The 23,007-nt window shown below is 40.9% G+C and overlaps 1 protein-coding gene across 7 annotated transcripts in view; it reads left to right on the top strand.

The window, feature by feature from the left end:
* PAG1 (phosphoprotein membrane anchor with glycosphingolipid microdomains 1) overlaps positions 1-23,007 on the top strand; it is a 166,401-nt gene that overhangs the window by 53,103 nt on the left and 90,291 nt on the right. For 3 of the 7 annotated variants that reach the window (XM_047783680.1, XM_047783679.1, XM_047783686.1), the window contains one exon: positions 1,924-1,993. The exons of 2 other annotated variants lie outside the window; for them this stretch is intronic. The gene's annotated coding sequence lies outside the window, so the exon portion shown is untranslated. Of the gene's footprint in view, positions 1-1,923; positions 1,994-4,813; positions 4,981-23,007 lie in introns of all 7 variants that reach the window. 2 more of the 7 variants (XM_047783681.1, XM_047783684.1) reach the window with 1 other exon arrangement.

The raw sequence follows: 23,007 nt of genomic DNA on the forward strand, positions 1-23,007 counted from the left end.
GATCTATGCCGCAGCTTGAGGCAATGCCAGATCCTTAACTCACTGAGTCCAGGGATCGAACTTGTGTCTGCACAGACACTATGTTGGGTTTTTAACCTGCCATATTGGGTTTTTAACCTGCCGAGCCACAACAGGCACTCCCTAGATACTCATTTCTATATTAGTTGTTTAGCCTCTTACGAAACAAAACAGTGTGGGAGAGGCACAGAGAAGTCCAGCTTCTGATGGCAGGCGAGGGTGATGAGATGCATGATGAGGTATGACTCCCCCAGGGGTGGGAGCTTGTCAAACCATGCCAGGTGGCTTGGATTTTAGCCCAAGAGCTGTGGAGAACTATTAAGTATGGGGCCCTCATGCTCTTTTCCATACACTAGTCACAGCCTGTACATTTATTATTACTTGTGTCTCTCTGTATATATTGGTGACTTGGTCTCCTGAATGGGACCTCTTCATCTTTGCTTTTGTATATAGTGCAGAGGTTTATCAGTAAGTGTTTATTAGACTTAGCGGCATCTCAAAAATAGTTATTTCTCCCCTTTGGAACGGGTGCTTTTCCCAGACACTTGTTTCTGATGAAGTGGTTGAAAGCTTGAAATGCATCTTCCTGGTTTCATAAATGATGGGTTTTCAGGCTGGTGTGGAAACTTTCCAGAACCCATCAGCTTGCTGAGCTGTAATGCTTAGAAGTTCAGAATGGGGAATTTCCTAGCAAAGGGCAAAGAGGAGAGAATTTCCATTGCCTTTGTCGAAAGCAGACTCTTGGTAAATGTGAACTCTCCCCTTTTGCTCTTAACCTGTGACTCTCCCTCACCTTCTGCTGCACTTTTCTCTCACAGGTCCCAGCAGGAGGCTCTTAGACCACATGGCCAGGGGCCTTGTGAGGTGGGATGGGGGCTGGAGCTCTTGTCTTGCTGGCATCTTGAGAGTCTGGCGTGTCTGGTGTGTCTGGCGTGGCAGGTCATGGAGGGACCACCCACCCTGCTTGTTGTCAGCTTACTAATTTAGCCTTTGGTCTTTCTAGCATTGCTTGGCATTTCATTTCTTTCTAAGAAATAGCTTTCTTTTCTCTTTTAAACTCTTGCCCTAAAGAGGGGGGAAAAAAAAAAGCTGCCTTGGTTTAACCTCAGTGGATATTTTTTCTGAGACTATTTAGTTTGGGGGTCATTCTTTCCCTCCCAATGCTTTTTACTTCTACTTAGCATATTTTAAGATGTCTTCTTAGATCCACAGTCTACAAAAACAGAGTATTCGATATGAGATTACATTCCTCAAACTTGAATCACACATCCTCTTAGAGGAAGTGATCTTTGCGATACAGTTTTATCTTAACCATAGGAAACCATGCTCACAAAAATTTAGCATGTTTCAAGATGAAGATGTAAAATAACTTGGCTTAATCCAGTATAACAATTATCACACAATTCTGCAGAGTTTTATTCCAGCCGTCTTTGTTCTGATAAGACTGTCATCTTCTTGGGCATGCAAATGTTTTTGGTTTTGTTTTAATCTGTACATGCACCTTGCATGCTGGAAGGGTCCATGTTTGTGGTGTGTGGTGCTGGCTCCTAGTTAACCATCAGTGTCTATGAGAAGAGGTGGGATGAAGCAATGAGTGAAAAAAAACAAAGCATGGACGTAATTATTAATCATTGAAAGTACATGTGGTTACATCCATTTTACTTTCCTTCATGTATAAAATTAGGGATAATCTATAGATCTCTGAACAATTTGAAGAACTAGTTTTAACTTCTGTTTTCTGACATAATTTTTATAGTGCCAAAGGTTAATTAAATACTTATTTCTCAGTTTCTTTATTGCTCAGAACTTTTAATAAGTGAAAAGATCATCATGTTACCCTTAGTTACTGCAATTTTAATCCAGTTCAGAGTTTTGAAATTATTTCCTGTTGTGTTTCCTTTCCAGAAAACACGAAGTCATTCTCTTATTTCAACAGCTGAGTGCAACTTTGGAACAGGGAGAGAGTGATTGCCAGGTACTCATTTATCTGGTTTATTCGCCATTGTCTATCCATACTTGCCTTTAGTTGAGCCTCGTACAGTTCATCAGGGTATATCTGGGGACTCTGAGTTGTAGGACTGCAGACCCACAGTTTGGAAGCTGAATAATCTCAAGAGTATTAGCTAATCCAGTTTGGAATTTAGCACCATGGGGTTTCTGCCATGGCAACCAAGACACCACCCACCAGTCATGATTCCTACAACATGCTGCTTCCCTTTGGTCAGTGATAGACGCAAGCCTGAGTCTACCCGGTAATGTCTATGTGAAATTAGGCCAAATGCTTACCCTCTCCTCAGCTCTTTCTTCATCTTTGAGATAGAGACTGTAATTGGATAGCCTGATGGAGTTCCAGTTCTGAACAGTGCTCCCTGCCACCACCGCCGCCGCCACCACCACCAAAAAAATATACAAGAGGCTGCATGTTAGTATTATCATTATTAGTGGTAGTAGGAATTTCATGTAGTGCTGATAAGAAAATTATGTAACCAAAAAAAAAGTTAGGAGTTCCTGTCGTGGCACAGGGGAAACGAATCTGACTAGTATCCATGAGGTTGTGAGCTCGATCCCTGGCCTTGCTCAGTGGGTTAAGGATCCGGCGTTGCCGTGAGCTGTGGTGTAGGTCGCAGACGAGGCTGGGATCCCGAGTTGCTGTGGCTGTGCTGTAGGCCGTCAGCAACACCTCTGATTAGACCCCTAGCCTGGGAACCTCCATATGCCGAGGGTGCGGCCCTAAAAAGACAAAAGACTAAATAAATAAATATGTAAAATTATGTAACAATTCTTTAATGATCTTAGTTCATCTTTGAACAGAGCCAAAACCAAAAAGGAAGAAAAAAAAATCAGCCAACCTAAACGAACGACAAGTTAACCCAAAGACATTCCTTATTTGATTTTAGCAATCCGATTGCTATGTGGTTATTCACTTTTCTAATGAATCCTGGACTTTGAAGTGCCATGCCCACCCATTTGAAAGATTTACAGACCTCAAGCACTGTGACCTGACTGACCCCTGACCATTATACATCATTATCCAATTCTTCTTATGGTCCAGAAAGGAAGGAGTACATCTGGCCTGAATGTTCCTAATCGCTTCACTGAGGGCATCTTATAAAATAGGCCACTGTCTTTCAATTAAGTCTTTCCTTTAACTTGTTGAGAAGTTCTTTCTCTTGCCAGAGGAACCCTTTCCTCTGAGGAGAGCAGGGAGCTATTTCAGGGTCATTTGGGCTCCTCTTGGAGGTCTTTCTAAATATAACCACCGATCCTGGAAAACAGCCTGCCTTTTGTTAGTTAACATCCACTAAAGAGTCAGTGCCTTAAGAGCTTTGATTATCCATGCTCCAAAAATGCCTTTCTCTGATCTCCCAATGTTTGACAAGAATCTCGAATCGGGGATTAAATATTGTTTTCTCTAATGCACTTCCATTTCCAGGAGAGCTGCTTGCCTTACATATTGTGTTTGTGGGCCTGAAATATAGAGCATTTTCTAGTTAAGAGGCCTTACGATTTAACTCAGGAATCTATGTATTTTAGAATAGGGCTCAGATATTTCTGTAGTGGAATCAAAGAGTCAGGTTTCTAGGAAGCATTGTATCATGTGCTTTTTTGTATGTGGCTGATGGTTTTCTGCCTTTTTATTTTTTTATTTTTTATTTATTTATTTTTTGGCCATGTTCACTGAACATAGAAGTTCGAGGGACAGGATTGGCCCTGCACCACAGCAGTCACCCAAACCCCTGCAGTGACAATGCTGCATCCTTAACCCACTGTGCCACAAGGGAACTCTTCCTTTACTGCATTTCAAAAAATTTTTTATCCTCTGGAGTTTGTGGTTTGCTCTCTGCCAGATTCCTGACCCCAGTGTTTTGGCTATCTATATTCATTGATCCCAAGCTGCTCTCAAATTAGTATGTGTACAGCGACCTTCACTTGTCCTCTAATTACGACTGATTCCTTCTCCTGGAATCAATGTTTTAATTAAAGCCATCACTCTTGACCTCATAACTTGGGCCAGAAATCTCCATGCTGGCATTGTCTCCCCCTTTGCATTCTGTCTACACTAGATCCTGGATTTAAGAAAATATATGAATGTTCCCAAAACAGCGACTGGCACTTGGTGAGGTCAGATAGTAATTGCCAGCAGTCACAAATGTTAATTGTAAACATCTTTTCCATCTTCCTCTCCTCTGCCTCCCACTGTCACTACATTAGTACTGGTTTTCATCAGCTCTGCTCCAATCTGTTGCTGGAGCTAACAGTATAGCTCTCTTCCAAAGACTGCCCCCACTCCAGGTATCCTGCTCCCAATATTTTTTTTCTTTTTACGGCTACACCTGAGGCACCTGGAGGTTCCCAGGCCAGGGGTTGAATTGGAGCTGCAGCTGAGCCCTATGCCCCAGCCACAGTGACTCGGGATGCAAGCTGCATCTGCGACCTGCTCCACAGCTTGCAGCAACCCCAGATCCTTAACCCACTCAGCGAGGTCAGGGATCAAACCCACATCCTCACTGACACTATGTTGGGTTCTTAACCCGTTGAGCCACAATGCTCCCAAATGATTATGATATTTCCCACTCATTGACTTCTGTGGGCCCTTGTAACCTTGAAAATAAATGGATGCAGACACCTGGGGTGTGCACCCTGCCAGGGCACTGCCTGCCTTCCCCTGGTTAGCCGTCTGCACTCATTAGGACTGCATTTCTCAGGCGCTTCCAACATATCGTGACCTTTTAGGTACACATGCCTTTGTACATTTTCACTTCCGAGAATGCCCTCGTGCATTTTGTCTTGATAGATTCCAGTGCATCCTGCAAGATCCACCTCAATTTCCATCTTCTCTGAGAAGCCCTCCTTGATTCCCCCATGTCTACTGGGCTCAACAGTTCTTCAGCGGTATCTCTGATGATGATATTTAATTATCCACTTATATGTCCAACCCTCCTAGAGACACTAAGCTTGAGGGTAAGATTCAGATCTTATTATTTTTGTATCTGCAACATCTGATAGATGCCTTGCAGTAATCACACACAATGGATTCTCTAATTCCTTTAAGTGGTGTCTCTCTGAAACTGTAATAAGATTGTATTTGTAAAAAAAAAAAAAAAAAAGGTAGTCTCAAACTGTGCTTTTCTCTGACTGAATGCAAGCATTTTTTCTCACCAATGACATTCTGCTTTCCTGTTTTGCTTTCAGTATTCATGCGTTTAACAAGAGCTGCTGAGACGGATTTACAGTCCCTTTCTCTTCTGCTGTTGTGGTACTAACACAGGGGCTACATACTTTTGGAACATGTAACTGTGTATCATTTCCAGCTTAGAGGCAGATTCAACCAGTATCCTCCCCAACTTGGGTGATGATTGTAGTTCCTTGTATGATGTTTGACTTTGGGATTCAAAATTTAAATTTAAATTAATTACCCCAACCCATTATCAGGCTTCTCATCTGCCCCGTATCTTGAAAATCGTGTTTCAGACTTCCATAGTCACTCTTTCCGATTATTAGAAAGACAAGCAATGCGAACAGACAGCATCAGGGACTGTCTTGCTGGGATGTGAGCCCTAATCCAAAGCAACGAATGAGTGTGTTTCATGAGAGGCCACAGTTAATGTAATTAGCAATGAACTGCTTCTTTGAGGAGCTACAGAACATAATGGGATTCATTTTGAATTCCTACCAATTCTGAGCAAGAAAGCAAAAAGCCTTGGTTTTCTGGAGTGGCTTGGTAATCAAAGGTTACCCCAGGCCTGTCTGAACTTTCAGCAACTGTTTCCCCTCTGCAAATAGGCTTAGGCTGTAAGGTGATTGCAGAGCTGAGGAAATGATGGCTTTAGCCAGCTTTTGTCTCTCATTTGAACTTTGACTCACAAAGATGGGGTGAATTTCAGCATATGCTGCCCACTTTATTTTTATTTTTTATTTATTTTTTATTTATTTGGCTGTGTCCTTGGCATGTGGCCTGAGATCAAACCTGGACCACAGCAGTGACAACACTGCTCCTTAGCCCTCCAACCTGCTAGGGAACTCCTGTTTGCTTTATTTTTAAAATCAATTTTAATAGCAACCTGCTTGTGCCCTGAAAAAATGTCCAAGAGCACCAAGGAAGAGTTGAATATAAATATTATGTTTACAGGGGGTTCCTGTTGTGGCTCAGTGGTTAACGAATCCGACTAGGAACCATGAGGTTTCGGGTTTGATCCCTGGCCTTGCTCAGTGGGTTAAGGATCCGGTGTTGCTGTGAGCCGTGGTGTAGGTTGCAGACATGGCTCAGATCCTGCGTTGCTGTGGCTCTGGCGTAGGCCCGTGGCTACAGCTCCGATCAGACCTCTAGCCTGGGAACCTCCATATGCCACGGGAGCGACCCAAGAAAATGGCAAAAAGACAAAAAATATAAATATATATATTTACATATAATATTGTTATATTGCATATATATGTGTTACAATGCATATCCTAGCTATCTCTAGGCCAGTAGTCAACAAAATACTTTGCAATCAATCTAATTAATTATTTTATTTTGTTTTGTTTTGTTATCCTGCCTTGCATTTATTTTGTATATTTTCTAAATTATAAAAGAAATGTACATAGTCACTACAGAAAGTTGGAAAATACAGAACTCCCAAAGAAGAAGAAAGCTTTTCTATGAGGCCATTTCCCAAAAAGAACCCCTGTCAACATCTTTGTTGATATGAGCTTTGTAGAGTTTCCTCCAAGCAAGTATACATACTTTTCAAATTATTTTATTTTATTTTTTTATTTTTTTGCTTTTTAGGGTTGCACTCACGGTGTATGGAGGTTCCCAGGCTAGGGGTCAAATCAGAGCCATAGCTGCCAGCCTAGACCACAGCCACAGCAACGCAGATTTCCAGCTGTGTCTGTGACCTACACCACAGCTCATGGCAACGCAGGATCCTTCACCCAATGAGCAAGGTCAGGGATTGAACCTGCATCCTCATGGATACTAGTCAGATTTGTTAACCACTGAGCCAAGACAGGAACTCCTTCAAATTCTTAATATGGAAAAACTTTACCTACATGAGAGAATTAATAATACAGTGAGGTGTCATAAACGCAAAAGTCTAGATTCACAGATCATCAGGAGTTTGCCATCATGGTTTATCCATCTCTTTTTTTCTCTTTCCTTTTCCACTTTTGGAAGTGTCAGCCAACCAAAAGGAAAAGGGAATCCTGATACACCGAGGGCTCTGGAAGGCCAGCATTTGCCTGCCAATTTCATACACCTTCACTCAGCTTTTACTTAGGAAGCAAAAAGGACGGCTCTACGTTTAGTATTGCATTGTGCTTATGGGATAAGTAGCCTTAAAGCTCAAGTCTATCCCATGCTAGATGGGTATTGATTTTTCCTCTTAAATCAATGTTTCCCTCGAGCGTAGTTTTATTTATTCATAAAGCCAAGATGATGTCTGACAGGAGTTATGGCAGTGTAAATCTGTGATGCAGGCACAATACGAAGAGCTCTTATAAGACTCAAAAATCAATGCTGCTAGAGGGTCACTCCCTAAGCCTGAGTAAGTGTGTTTGCGGAGCTTCCAAGAGTAAAGGGAGAATTTAGCATACAGGTAAGTTTCGTCCTTCTGTTTTCTCGGCCACTTTTCAAAGGGACCTAAATGAAGTGCATGTGAGCCTTGAATAACAAGTGTTTGAACTGTATGGATCCACTTATACATGGATCTTTTCCAATAGTAAATACTGTATGTAGTTCTAAATGATCCATAATGGGGTGAGTCCACAGATGCAGGGATCCACAAAAGCACTTGGATTTTCGACTGTGCAGAGGGTGTCATCCCCAATTCATAATATTGTCCAAGGATCAGCTATAGAACTCAAGTGGGAACATCAGACTGAAAAGAATCAAGCTTCAGTAGAGATTCATTGTTGGCCCCATATCTGTTGGTTCAGTCTCAAAAGCTCCACTGATCCTGCTGATCTTAACCCTGTAATTTTGCCTCCTGGTGCAGAATACATTCTAAAAGTATTCACTTTTTGTCACTCTGTATGTGTGTTCTATTTTCTTTTAAAAGCTTTTTACAGTGGAAATTACTATTAGAATGGTTTTTAACTTAAAACGTCTCAGGAGTTCCCATGGTGGCTCAGTGGATTAAGAACCCAACTAGTATCCATGAGGATGCCGGTTCTTTCCCTGGCCTTGCTCAGTGGGTTAAGGATCTGGCATTGCCATGAACTGCAGGGTAGATTGCAGTGTGGCTTGAATCCAGCATTGCTGTGGCTGTGGTATAGGCTCCTGCTACAGCTCTGATTCACCCCCTAGCTGGGAACTTCCATATGCCACAGGTGTGGCCCTAAAAAGAAAAAAAAGAAGAAAAAGAAAATGTCTCAGGTAGTTTCCCCAGCCTCAATGGATTTTTCTAGTGATTAAAAATGCGTCTTAGAGTTTTTTTGTGGCACAGCAGGTTAAGGATGTGGCATTGTTACTGCAGTGGCCCAGGTCACTGCTGTGGCCTGGGTTTGATCCCTGGCCCAGAAACTTCTGCATGCCTTGAACACAGCCAGGGAGGAAAACAAAACAAAACAAACAAACAAAAAGACCTGTATCGAACAGCTGACAAGGGAAGTTTAATTTTTGAGTTTTTTTAGTTGAGTGTGTTGAATGTCTGCTAAAGAAAAGATCTCCTGGGGAGTTCCTTTTGTGGCTCAGCAGGTTACAAACCTGAATAGTATCCATGAGGAGGCAGGTTTGATCCCTGGCCTTGCTCGGTGGGTGAAGGATCGGAATTGCTGTGAGCTATAGTGTAGGTTGCAGATGTGGCTCAGATGCTGTGATGCTGTGGATGTGGTGTCGGCTGGCTGCTACAGCTCTGATTCAGCCTCTAGCCTGGGAACTTCCATATGCTGTGGGTATGGCCCTAAAAAGCAAAAAAAAAAAAAAAAAAGAAGGATAGATCTTCTGGTTACTTTAACTGGAAACCAGTTTGCCTCCTGAGTGTACAAGTGTGTGGTATGGGCTGCAGATAGCTGCTCAGAATTGAGGCAAACTGGTGGCCATGGGGGTGAGGGGTGCTTTTGTAGATACTCGAGGCGTTGTTCATTGAGCTCCTTTGAGTGACAGGATTGAACTGTTGCTGACTGATTTCAAGTGGCTTTGTTTTCTAAGCCCTTTATATAATCTGACAATTACTCTAATACTGGAAAATGTGCCTCACACACCTGGTGAAAACCACTGAGTTACAAGACTGGTTCGTGTCTCTCTGAATTGCCACCTGACACGCTTTTCCCATCAAAGGCATATTTTTATAGGCTGAAAGAACAGAGGACGGGTCCTTCTTTTCATTCAGACCTCAACTTAGATGTCCTCCTCCCATCTCCCACCCCAGCCAAAAAGGACTTCCCTAAGCAACCCTAGCTAAGGAGTGCATCATGACACTCTGTCACTCCTTTCCCTTTCCCTTTTTAATTAGCTTTCCCCATCTGATACTTTACAGTGTTACCTGGTCTTTCCTCAGTCTTTACCTACAGGGAGGTCAGCTGAGATTTCATCTGTTCTGACCCCCTTGTATCCTCAGCGGCTAAAGCAATGCCCCACATTTAATAAGCACTCAAAGATTCTTCCCACTCACCTGTCTTCTTCTCTGAATCTTCCCTTCTTCCCATCTCTGAGGCCATTTCAGCACCTCTGCCTGGAATCAGGCCTTCCTGTCTCCTCCCCCTTGCTATGGAATCTATGGTGCTTTATGCTCTGCATTTCTGTCATTAACCAGCACCTACTTCCTGGTGGTGGCTTCTGACTGGCAGGCGCGATGATAACACATCGACTGTTATCACGATAAGCACCTGAGGCAAGTGATTTCTATCACATTTTCCAACCACAGAATAGCTGTATATAAAAATGGATAAACAGAGGAACTTCCTCTATAGCATAGGAAACTACATTCAGTACCTTATGATAACCTGTAATGGAAGAGATGCTGAAAAAGGACAGATGTAGGTATAACTAAATCACTTTGCTGTATACTTGAAACTAATACAACATTGTAAATCAACTATACTTCAATTAAAAAAGAAATAGGGGAGTTCCCGTCGTGGCGCAGTGGTTAACGAATCCGACTAGGAACCATGAGGTTGCGGGTTTGATCCCTGCCCTTGCTCAGTGGGTTAATGATCCGGCGTTGCCGTGAGCTGTGGTGTAGATCGCAGATGCAGCTCGGATCCCGCGTTGCTGTGGCTCTGGTGTAGGCTGGCGGCCGCAGCTCCGATTGGACCCCTAGCCTGGGAACCTCCATATGCCAAAGGAGCGGCCCAAGAAATGGCAAAAAGACAAAAAAAAAAAAAAAAAAGGGAGTTCCCATTGTGGCTCAGCAGTAATGAATCTGACTAGTATCCATAAGGATGCAGGTTCGATCCCTGGCTTTGCTTAGTGGGTTAAGTTATCTGGCATTGCCATCAGCTGTAGCAGCTGGAATCTACAGCTGTGGCTGTGGCATAGGTCGGCAGCTACAGCTCCAATTTGACCCCTAGCCTGGGAACTTCCATATGCTGCATGTGGCCCTAAAAAGGAACAAAAAAGAAAATAGTAGAGGGAACGATGAGCTTTCAGATTGAGCACAGAAGCTCCTTTGCTTCAGACTCTCCCAGACTCGTTTTATGTATCTTTTCATCTAGCTGTTCAGATGTACCCTTTATCATGTCCTTTAATAAATTGGTGAATGTGAAAGAAAAAAAAAAAAAAAGAGTTCCCTTGGATTATAAAAATGTAGCCCACCTAATCCTCAGGGCAGAGCTTCTTGCCTGCCCACTTGCATCTCTCACCAGCGTCTTATCTTAATAAATCTCTTTCTTGCCTATCAAGAAAAAAAAAAGATTTAGAGTAAGAAACAGATACAAGTTTGAGGAATTACCTGTGCATTGGTATTAGCACCAAGGGTCTATTGGAGAGAATGTCCTGCTTTGATAGACTCAAGGAATAGCCTGCTTCCTTTTGTTTTTGTTTTTGTTTTTGTTTTTTTCCTTTGGCCATACCTGTGGCATGTGGAAGTTCCCAGGCCAGGGACTGAACCTGGTGACAATTGCATCCTGCACCACAACTCTAGCAACACCAGATTCTTAACCCACTGTGTCACAGGGAAACTTCCTCTAATTTTTTATTTTTATGTTTTTGGCAATACCTAGGGCATGTGGACATTCCCAGGCTAGGGAACCTGAGCCATAGCAATCACAGCGCTGGACCCTTAACCGCTGAGCTACAGAGGAACTCCTGCAGCTTCCTTTTTTAAAGGAATTTTAAAATCTCTTTAATTTACCCCTGTGAATACCTTTCAGAAGGAAGACTTTCTTTTTTTAGAAACACTCCACATCTCATTCCCCAACTGTAGGCAAAAGCTTGAGAGTCTGATCTTGTTATGTCTGGGAATGTGGTTACTAGATTTTCTACTAATGGCTGTATTTTACATGATAATGAATCAGTCTTTTCTACAAAGCTGCTTCATTTATGCAAAACAGATATAAACTGAAAGGAGTATGAATCAAACTATTCTTTCAGGAAGCGGAGAAGCTACTGTGGAGCCTGACTATAATTTTATGGGCCCTTATGTCAAGTTAACCAAGGAATTGTTGGTTCTGTAGTCATCAGAGATATCTTGATTGGACAGTTGGGTAAACAGAAAACAGCTTTTGCACTTCAGGCCTTTGCTGCTTACTTCCTAGTTTAGGAAGGTCAACTCATTTTCAACCACTTTGACATAATAACCTCTTGTACATTAGTAGCCCGAAAGCATTAATGATGCTCCTGCCTACTGATTTTCAGTTATACATGAAGGGTGTTCCAAACTGGTCCTGGCTATCAGCAAAGAAAACGGCAGAAAAATAAATTAGCAAGGGGAGGGAGTTCCCGTCATGGCTCAGTTGTTAACGAATCCAACTAGGAACCATGAGGTTTCGGGTTTGATCCCTGGCCTTGCTCAGTGGGTTAAAGATCCGGCGTTGCCATGAGCTGTGGTGTAGGTTGCAGACTCGGCTTGGATCTGGCGTTGCTGTGGCTGTGGCATAGGCTGGCGGCTACAGCTCTGAATGGACCCCTAGCCAGGAAACCTCCATATGCCAAGGGTGCGGCCCTAAGAAAAGACAAAAAGACCAAAATAAATAAATAAATAAATAAGAAAATAAATTAGCAAGGAATATAGCAAAAGTCTTTTGTAAATGCTACAGAGTCTCTCAAAATCCAATCCTTAAGAGACATTTATTTTGTCCTGGAAAGAACAGGTTTCTCCCCCAGGAGATGCTAAAGCATTTATCGTTTATAAGAGATAGATTATAGCCTGTGAATGGAATAACAGGAATTCTCAATTCTTGCTTTAATTTTGCCACCAGCTGCTGTGATTTATCTGAAAAAATAATCAACCTATAAGAAAAATATCCTGATATGGCTGTGTCCTTTGACCTTTTAAATAACGTTAACTCTACAGATTAATTTAAAGTATACAATTAACACTCAAGCATTTTCAGAGTGCTCAACTCTTGGGGTATTTGTCTTTGAGCTTTATACAAAGATGCCTCAGACCCCTGAAAACATTGAGCTGTTTAAAAATTTTAAGTTGGAGTTCCCCTTATGGCAGTGGAAATGAATTTGACTAGGGTGCATGAGGATGCAGGTTCGATCCCTGGCCCCACTCAGTGGGTCAGGGATCTGGTGTTGCCATGTAGGTCACAGACATGCTCAGATGTGGTATTGCTATGGCTGTGGTGTAGGCCAGCAGCTGTAGCTCCATTTCAACCCCTATCCTGGGAACCTCCATATGCCACTGGTACGACCCTAAAAAGCAAAAAAAAAAAAAAAAAAAATTATGTTAAAGGTAAGTGTCCCTGGGTAAATAGTAAGGGAGAAACTTGGCTTCTCACTAATGGACGAAATTTTGACTTTGGTTCTAATGCCAGTGAGCTGGGGCAGAAACAAATGTTTGCTCATTTAATTTGGGCTAATAATCTAGTCCTTCAGTCTTTTTAAAAATAGAAGGTTAAAAAATACTTAGACTTTTTTAGGTAACATAAAGGTGCTTCAGGCACTCCTGTCTGTAGGCCCTGATTTAGTTTTGGGAGGTAATAGACTCCTTCCGGAATTTGATGACAATTCTAGACTGAAGAAATTTCACTCCCAGAGAGATTTGCATATAATTGCAGGTTGTGTATGGACCCTCCGAATTTCACCAAGGCCCCTGTAGGATCTGTCCGTAGGGCCCCAGTTGAAGAAACCTGACCCTTGCCTTCAAAGTAGGGCCTATGCTTAATTTTTTGCGCTATAAATATTTAGCCCTTTAATCCCTGACATCAACATAGCACCTGAGGCATATTTGACTTTCTTGCTGAGTTTATTTAAATGGAAATATTTTATTTAGTTCTTTTGTAATGAAATATGTGTTTAAGATATTGACAGTTATTAAAGGAATATTTATTATCTTATTTAACTGTATAAAACTTTATTACAGGGGAGTTCCAATTGTAGTGCGGCGGAAAGGAATCCGACTAGGAACCATGAGGTTGCAGGTTCAATCCCTGGTCTTGCTCAGAGGGTTAAGGAGCCGGTGTTGCTGTGAGTTGTTGTGTAGGTTGCAGACGCCGCTTAGATCTGGCGTTGCTCTGGCCGTGGTGTAGGCCAGCAGGTACAGCTCAAATTGGACCCCTAGCCTGGGAACCTCCATATGCCTCAGGTCCAGCCCTGAAAAGCAAAATAAATAAATAAATAAAACTTTATTAGAGAAAAAAGCAGATAAGCATTTAGCACTTAAGCACTTTTAAATGTTATGAATGCTGTTGCCCTTATATAACCTATTCATGATATTTTCTCCTGCCGTGCCTTCCTTGGTTTCTCTTTAATATCTCAATAATTCATCCATTTCGTGGACAGGAGCAATTCATCCCAGGGTTCACATGCTTTTGGAAAAATGAAAAAAAAACTGACTTTCACTCCATTTCAGCAACAATTGATAGCTAAATAATAATGGGTATGTTTCATGTGATGATTAAACTTTTAAAAAATGTTTGAAGGAGTTCCCATTGTGGCTCAGTGAGTTAAGAACCCAATGTTGTCTCTATTAGGATGCAGGTTTGATCCCTAGCCTCACTCAGTGGGTTAGGGTTAGGGGTAGGGTGAGTGTTGCTGCAAACTGTGGCATAGGTTACAGATGTGACTTGGATCTGGTGTTGCTGTGGCTGTGGCACAGGCTGGCAGCTGCAGCTTCAATTCAACCCTTAGCCTGTGAATTTCCATATGCCGCAGGTGTGGCCCTAAAAAGAAAAAAAAAAGAAAGTTTGGAAAAAGTATCACTAGCAAAATAGAATACTGAACATTTACTCTTTTAACTTACAACTTAAATTCCTTTTTTGGGGGAAGGGATTAAGGGCTTTTCTTATACTCCTTACTTTCACATATGTAAATCCCTTTTTCTACATATCAAGAAAAGTAAAAGTAACTCTAGTCCCATCAATCAAGGAAATCTCATCCAGCAGGAGGCACAAAATAAATTGTTAACAGTGGTTCCTGCTCTAAGAGAGAGAATAAAAACTTGCCAAGAGAAATGGTGTGTAGGGGGGCAGGGAGTTCTGCAGGGGAGGGAGGATTTGAGCTGAACCTTAGTGTATGAATGGGAGTTGGTTGGTCAAAAGTGTGATTGTGGAAGCTCATTTTGTTCTGAACCCTAGCTTCCAGAAACTTCCAGAAGTTTCTCTGTATGCACACTAAGAAGAATTAACCAACTTTGACTAGGAACACTTGGTTTAAAAAAAAGCCAAGAAAAAAGATGCCAGGCATATAGTAATGAAAGCTGATACTATTTCCTTTGCCAACAGTCCTTCCTCAGGGGAAAGGGCAGCCTGGAAATTAACGATGGTGTTGATGTGAGGGCCTTTTCAATGCTGGTATTTGAAATTTAGTGATGGTAAGTATCTTGGACAAGGCTGACCTTCTCTAAGTCATCCTTGTGTCCTGAGTCTATTAACCTCATTGAGGATTATTATAATAATAATAATAATGGCCACCGCATCTGGGTTCTTTCTACACACCAAGCACAATGATAAAAGGCTTCACTTTCTCTCACTAATCCTCATCGTGACCTTTTATGATGTTCATTAAGATTAAGAGCAGGAGTCTAGGACCAGCTGCCTGGGCTGGAATCAGACCTCTTGCATTTACTAGATGAGTCACTTAGGCATGTTTTTTAGCCCCTCTCTACCTCAGTGTCCTCATTAAAGGGAGAGAGAATATTTAATTTTGAGGATTGTTTATAAATATTAATGTACTATTTTGCACCAAGTGTAGTTTAGTTATTATTATCATTATCCTCACTTTGCAGTCAAGGGACTGAGGCTCAAAAGTTGAATCACTTGCCCAGTTTCACATACAGAAAGTATGAACCAGAGCCAAGGTTTTGAACCATCTGACTACAAGCCTTGTGTATAGTATATATTCTTACGGAACTGACTAGAAGTTCAGAATTACATGTTTTCAGATTTCATGTCACATTAATTTCCCTTTTCTTCCTGAGTGAGCTCATTCATTCCCAGGGCTTTGTTTGGCATCTAACTCCAAGCTTGGTAAACTGTGACCCACTATCCAAATACATTCTGGCTCCTGTTTTTGTAAATAAAGTTTTATTGGAACGTAGGCACACTCATTCTTTAGCTATTGCTTCTGGTTACTCTTCTGCTGCAACGGCAGAAGTTAGTACTTGGGATAGATTGTAAGGCCCTCAAAGCCTAAAATATTTATTCTCTGGCTCATTACAGAAAATGTTTTCATATCCTGATCTTGCTCACTACTTTCAGCCTTCCTCACAAGATCTTTTTTTTTTTTTTTTTAAATCTTTTTAGGGCTTACACCTGCTGCATATGGAGGTTCCCAGGTTAGGGGTCGAATTGAAGCTGTAGCCACTCATATACACCACAGCCACAGCAACGCAGCATCCCAGCTGCATCTGGGACCTACACCACAGCTCATGGCAACACAGGATCCTTCACTGAATGAGCAAGGCCAGGGATTGAACCTGCATCCTCATGGATGATAGTCAGATTTGTTTCCACTGAGCCATGATGGGAACTCTGCTCATAAGATCTTAATTCCTGAGTTGAACCACCCACCAGATTCCCTTACCTCCAATCCACACATCCACCTTAAAATCAACTATTACCAAACTAAATTCCTGCCATGTTTATTCCCCACCCTCATCAATTCCTCCTTCTAGTTTCCTATCCCAGTTAATGGCACCACCATATGCCCAAGATGTTCTGCTCCTTTATATTTCTCATGCCTGATCTGTCACCAAGCCCTGTCCCTTGACCATCCAAAATACATGAATGCCTTGAAGACTGTAATCTAGGCTTTTAAGTAACCAGTGCTTTGTCATCCTTGCATTCTCGGGTCCCAGCTGCAATTAGATAAGAATTCCTTTAGATAAGTGCCTTAGAGGGAATTCCTGTTGTGTCGAAGCGGAAACGAATCCAACAAGGAACCAGGAGGTTACAGGTTCGCTCCCTGGCCTCACTCAGTGGGTTAAGGATCTGGCGTTGCTGTGAGCTGTGGTGTAGGTTGCAGATGTGATTTGGATACCAAGTTCCTGTGGCTGTGGAGTAGACTGACAGTTGTAGCTCTGATTCAACCCCTAGCCTGGGAACCTCCATCTGCCATGGGTGTGGCCCTAAAAAGCTAAAAAAAAAAAAAAAAAAACCAGTGTCTTAGAAGTTGCTATAAGTATATTCAGTGAGAAATAACTATCAGTATGTCTGCATCACATAAGCTGTGGTGACAAGGTGCATGTCTCAACCTCAGATACTGCCTCACAGATAAGAATTTAGGACTGTTAGGGACACAGACTATTGTAAAATGTGTACTTTTATTATTAAAATGCACTGAAGAGAGCATGACTTTGATTTATTGAGTTGTCACTTTAAAACTATTCAGCATTCATGTTTTAAAATTAAATCTCTGTTCTGAATGCAGGGCTTCATTGGCCAGGGCGTGAGGAGTTAAAACTCCATTATTAGATTATCATTTTTTTTTCTGGTTAATCCAAAGAACATATTCAGATAACAAATGGATTTCCATCCCCTTCAGTATTACTTGAATATGATTGTAAACCTTGTGATATTATTAACTCTGCATTATCTTTTATGAATTTAAAATTACGCTGTGGTAACTGATGAAGAGCATAGAAGAGCAGAGTAAAAATAAATAAACTTTGAAATACAAAAGGATTAGTGGGGATAATAAATATCCACTCAGCATCTTAGCATTTTTGATCTTGGCATTTGTTTTACCCAGTAAATATTTTCATAGTACTTTAATTTCAGTTTCTCTATTTGAAAAATTGTTCAGGAACAGTCTTTGTTTTCAAGAACAACAGAGATGTTTATAGCATTTAAGTCAAAAGCAGAGGTCACAAATTAATTCTAATCCTCTGAGCAAAGACATTAGCCATTGTGTAGCATAAGGATTTGGGCTTGTTTACACAAAATAATCCCAAGAATAATAGTTCCCTGTGCTCAACGGGGATCTCAAAGATTAATATTTTTCTTTGGTTAGTGATTATGTAATACATTAATAAACCTCTCTAAATACTTTCTAAAATTTTAATTGTCTGTAGACGTTTGAAAGCTATATTTTGATCAGACATGTAAAGCAATGATGTAGCTCAATTACTGTCAAATTAAGGATAATTTTACATTCTGATTTGGAGAAAAATGCCATCTATCATCAGACTTCAAAATAGCTGAAATACTTAGAGAAGAAAAGTAAGTGGTTAAGGACATTAAGCTAAAATATTGTCCCAGTGCGCTGTTGGTCATGTCACCTTTTGCCAGGAGGCTTCCATTACTACATCGACCGTCCATCTGCTGGTGGCACAGGTGCCCACAGCAGACCTCGCGCCTGAGCTGGAGGCTGGCACAGAGACTCACTACAAAGTCTCACATAAAAGTTGCTTTCAAGTCTTCAGTGAATAGTTTTTTTTTTTTTTTTTCAGGGCTGCACCCGCAGCATATGGAGGTTCCCAAGCCGGTCAAATCGGAGCTACAGCTGCTGGCCTGCACCACAGCCACAGCAATACCACATCTGAGCCATGTCTGCAACCTACACCACAGCTCATGGCAACGTCAGATCCTTAACCCACTGAGCGAGGCCAGAGATTGAACCTGCATCCTCATGGACGCTAGTCAGATTTTTTTCCACTGAGCCATGACGACAACTCCTAGTGAATAAGTTATAGCAGGTTGATAGTCCCATCCAATGACCTTTTTCTAAGAACTGGGCAGTTTGGGGCAGAACAGAGAGATGTCTGTTGTAAGTGCAGCTCTGATGAAGATTCTGTAGCCTTAGATGAGTCCCTTTGACCCCTCTTCATATTTAAACCAGGTGTAACAATCCCTACTTTGTAAAAGGATGGAAATGATGCATGCACAGCATGTGGCAGGTGGTAAATGCTTAGGGAACTGTGGTGGTGGTGATGGTGTTTGATATTCTAATAATAATCAGCAGCACCTAATTTGAGGCATTATGCTTGTTAATTATTCAGCAGCTCCATTCAGTTTTCTGATGTTATCCTTGTCACTCACAGGTGCTCCAGGTAGCTGAGTGCAGGAAGTTTAATCTTAGCCTGCTAAATAAATGGCTCTTCTCCGATGCTATGTTTCTGTCATATGAGAGCGTGACTTCGTGTCATGGAGAAAAACACGCTAAAGTCACTGTGCAGCCATTTATAATGGCCTGCGTTTTTAAAAAAAATAAAATTTGCAAACTGCTTACCTTAATAGTGAAGACGTGACTATGGATATTAAAGTACATTTTATAATTTTAAAATGATATATGCAGGCTGTTTGGGGACATGGGAATGCATATTTGACATAATAACTGAAAATGGTATGTTACATTTCTTCACTAGTGTCAGCTTGATAAATGTTTCTATAAAATTGAAATCAAGGAAACTTCAGAATACAGTAAATAGGGTTTTAATGTTCATTGGTTTCTTAGCTTTCCACAAAATGGTGTAATTTTCTAAAAATTGTTATGACCTATTGTCTTAAAAATGTAATAACCTTCCTTTCCTCATTCTTAAGACAGCTCTTTCAGTGTTCCCAATGATAGGCTTGAAGGTGAACTTCTGGAATATAATTATTTTGGAAATTAGGCCTCTTTGGTTGTTTTATTCTTTCTGGGTTGCCAAAATCTTGTGTATGTACAATAAGCCAGAGAAGGTGGGAAGTTTGAACAGAAGATATATATATCTTCTGAGCCATGACAGGAACGCCAGGTTCATATTTTTAATTAATCCCACACCAATAGAGAAATGCATAGGTCGACATACCATTCTATATGGTTTAAAAAAGCTGAAGCTTTTTTTTTTTTAAAAAAAAATTCCCCTGATCTAATGACTTGGGATACACTATAATCTCCATGAAGACAGGAAGTTCTCATATATGATTTTATATCCTTGGCACCTAGCTCAATATATGGAATCCAGTAGGCATTTATTTGGCTGTAAAAAAATAAATAAATAACATAAAATAACTAAAGGCTTTTTTAAGGACACCTGGCAGTGATTTATATAAATTAGGGCTTCTCTTGTTCTCATTTTTCTTTTTCCCTCTTTATCGCATCTAACTGGACTCTAATAAGGCAGGGCTGTTTTACATCAGAGAGCAGTGCCTCCAGGCACTGCGGATGATACTGAACTTGGGCATGTGATGAAGTTGGCATTGCAGCTATCCACCCAGAGACAGCTGACAGGTTGACACAGAAATACTTAAGAAATAATGCTGCATTAATTGAGGTTTTTAAAATAGAGACTTTGGGGGAGTTCCCATCATGGCTTAGTGGTAATGAACCTGACTAGTATCCATGAGGACGTGGGTTCGATCCCTGACCTTGCTCAGTGGGTTAAGGATCCGGTGTTGCCATAAGCTGTGGTGTAGGTCACAGGCTCGGCTCGGGTCCTGTGTTGCTATGGTTGTGGTGTAGGCCGGCAGCTGCAGCTCTGATTCGACCCCTAGCCTGGGAACTTCCATGTGCCATGGGTACAGCCCTAAAAAAATAAATAAATAAAATAGAGACTTTTTAATCTCAAAAAAGGAATAGAATGAGGCAAACATCAAGTTACAGTCCTTTAGAGAAAGAGGGAGTGGAGGAAGGTGACAGACAACTGAAATGCATTTTGGTGCTTTTCTCTGGTGGCTGAATTCCAGAGGATTGATAACTCCCGGAGGCGTGAAGCAGTGGGTTTGTGTTTCATTCGTAATGAGCGCATGTTCTATGTGTTCCCCCCACCCACTTATCAGCAAGAGTGTGAGGCCATGATGGTGAAATCAACTTACTGGCTGGTTGGCTCCGTCACCTACTTTTGTCCTTTCATTGTCTCATTGGGTTTCACGTTTGTCATGTTTACGGCTGTCTCTGAGTCATATTTGCTTGTCTGTCTCTCTGTCTGTCTGTCTTCCTGCCTGGAAGGAAACCTGCCTTAAATTTTAGCAAAGGTCTTTTCTACTGATTAATTAATTTATGGGCAAAGATAGAGAAAAAGCCACATGGGTGCCATGCCTTTTTATTTCAGGACTCGACGTGGACCTTCCCTCTCATGTTTTAGGACGTTTTATGACAATTGCACTTACGAAGGGGCAGCCTCAGTTTAAAATGGTAGCTTAAGGACAGCAGGGGTTACAGGGACCCCAGATCCCTGTGATTTTTGACATGCGAAACTCAAAACTGAATTTCAAAAAAGGTCTTCCCATCACTGCTCTTGTGAATGTTGACATCTAAGTTGGTCTCCTCAGATAAATTATGACATTTTGATCCATGCATGAGGTCGACTAATTTATGTGATTAAATTCTCATTCATTTGCTAGAAGATTAAATGCTTCATTGAAAAATGCCAAAGGGTATTTTTGATTTGGAGGCACGATTTTAATTGAAACACTGTCATCCTAATTGGAGCGTTGAGGAGTAACAATGAAACATGGTCTTAATTTCTAAAGTCAGTAATTAAGCTGTATTAATTTTAAGGAGGCCTTCCATAGTTTTGTCTTTACAGGAAAAGCATTTGAAAATATATTTTTGTTTTTATCCATGTATAAAGTAAAAATCATTTGCTGAATGTATCATGTACATCTTGATGACACCATCCTATGTCAGGATGAGCCAGGGAGAGAGCAGTAAAGCAGGGACCATCAGTATCCCCAGCTGCAGCATGAGGTTTGCTGCATAAGAGGTGCTGAGTAACCATATATTGAATCTCCAAATGACTGATTAACCCCTGGGAGTCAGCAGTCTGGACTGTAGTACCAGGACCTCTCTAAGCCTCAGGACCTCTCTAAGCCTCAGTTTCCCCATTTGTGAAGTGGGCATGACAGTGTTTGCAATGTTTGTTTGTTTGTTTTTAGGGCCACATCTTCTGCATATAGAAGTTCCCAGGCTAGGGGTCAGATCGAAACTATAGCTACCGGCCTACACCACAGCCATAGCGACTTGGGATCCAAGCCGTGTCTGCAACCTACACCACAGCTCAAGGCAACACTGGATCCCTGTCCCACTGAGCAAGGCCAGGGATCGAACCCGCATCCTCATGGTTCCTAGTCGGATTCGTTTCTGCTGTACCACATTAGGAATCCTGCACTGTTGTTTTAATAGGGGACTGAGAGCGACAAAGGAAAAATGTGTGACTCTTTGAAAACTGGAAAGGGCTTTACATAGGCAATCATTTCTAGAATTATTATTGTGTTGCTATGTGCTGCTTATTGGTACTATACACTAGTTAGTACTAGCATCTAGTTAGCATTCAGTAAATGCATATTTAAGTTAAAAAAAGTATTGCGTTTAAACTACCAGCTATAAAATAAACAAAATACAAGGATGTGATATAACCAGTGTTTTATAACCAATGTTTTATAACTTTATATAGAGTAACTATAACCAGTTTTATAATAACTTTATATAGAGTATAATCTATATAAATATTGAATCACTGTTGCATACCTGAAATTAATATTGTAAGTTGACTATTCTTCAATTAAAAATAAACTAATTAAAAGGCTTGGAAACTCAAAAAAATGTGCTAAAACTAAAATTTAAGAGAAATTAGTGGTGTATCACATTAATTGACCTCTAAAGTCTTTTGAAATACTTTATTTATCTTGAGCTAATTATAAATTCTTTATGCATTGAATCTCCTTTCATTGTTTCATGGGAGGGAACACTCAAAAAACATATACTTGGACAACTAAACCATTATTTCTCAGCAACATTGCACAGTAATAGCTTTTTAAATACCTGTTAAGTTTTTTATATGTAAGAATGAGCAAAGGATAGTAGAACCTATAATATGAAAGTTTAAGATCTGGGTAAATGAAAACTTGGCTTATGATAGATTGCCATCACTGCTTTAGAAATTAGATTCAGATATATATCACATAAAACTCACTCTTAGATATGCTGGAAATTTAATGGCCAGGTTTTATTGAAATGAGATCTTGTGGGTTTTGATGAAGAAAATCAATCAGTATATGCCTTATCTTTTATTCTCTCTTCTTGCTGCTCAGTGTGCAATTAAATTGACTCTGCAGGATCACAGTGTGTAGCATATATTAATTTTATACTCGCCCTGTCTGTATTAACTTTATGCTAACAGTGCTGATAAGGGACACCAAAAATGCATTAATAAAGTCGTAACTATCAGCTGAAATCACAAGTATTATAGTCCTCAGTTTTGTTTTTAATCTTCTGTCTTTAATTAGATGATGTATTCATGATTGAACCTATCTGAGTTTATTTCTGCTGTACAATGGGGCATTTTGGTGAAGCACCGAGGAGCAAAGATTTATGAGACATGACCTAAAATTATGTCTAGGCAGGAAGATGGGGCACAGTCTCACATCAGTTTTGAAAGCCTTCTAATCAATATATATAAATTTACGTATATGAATGATGCTGGAGTCTCTGATGAGAACCGCAATCATTCCCAAGTGCTGAAAAAAAAATGAAGAGAGAGG

Source organism: Phacochoerus africanus, chromosome 6 (genome assembly GCF_016906955.1).
Source record: "Phacochoerus africanus isolate WHEZ1 chromosome 6, ROS_Pafr_v1, whole genome shotgun sequence".
Taxonomy (NCBI): Eukaryota; Metazoa; Chordata; class Mammalia; order Artiodactyla; family Suidae; genus Phacochoerus; species Phacochoerus africanus.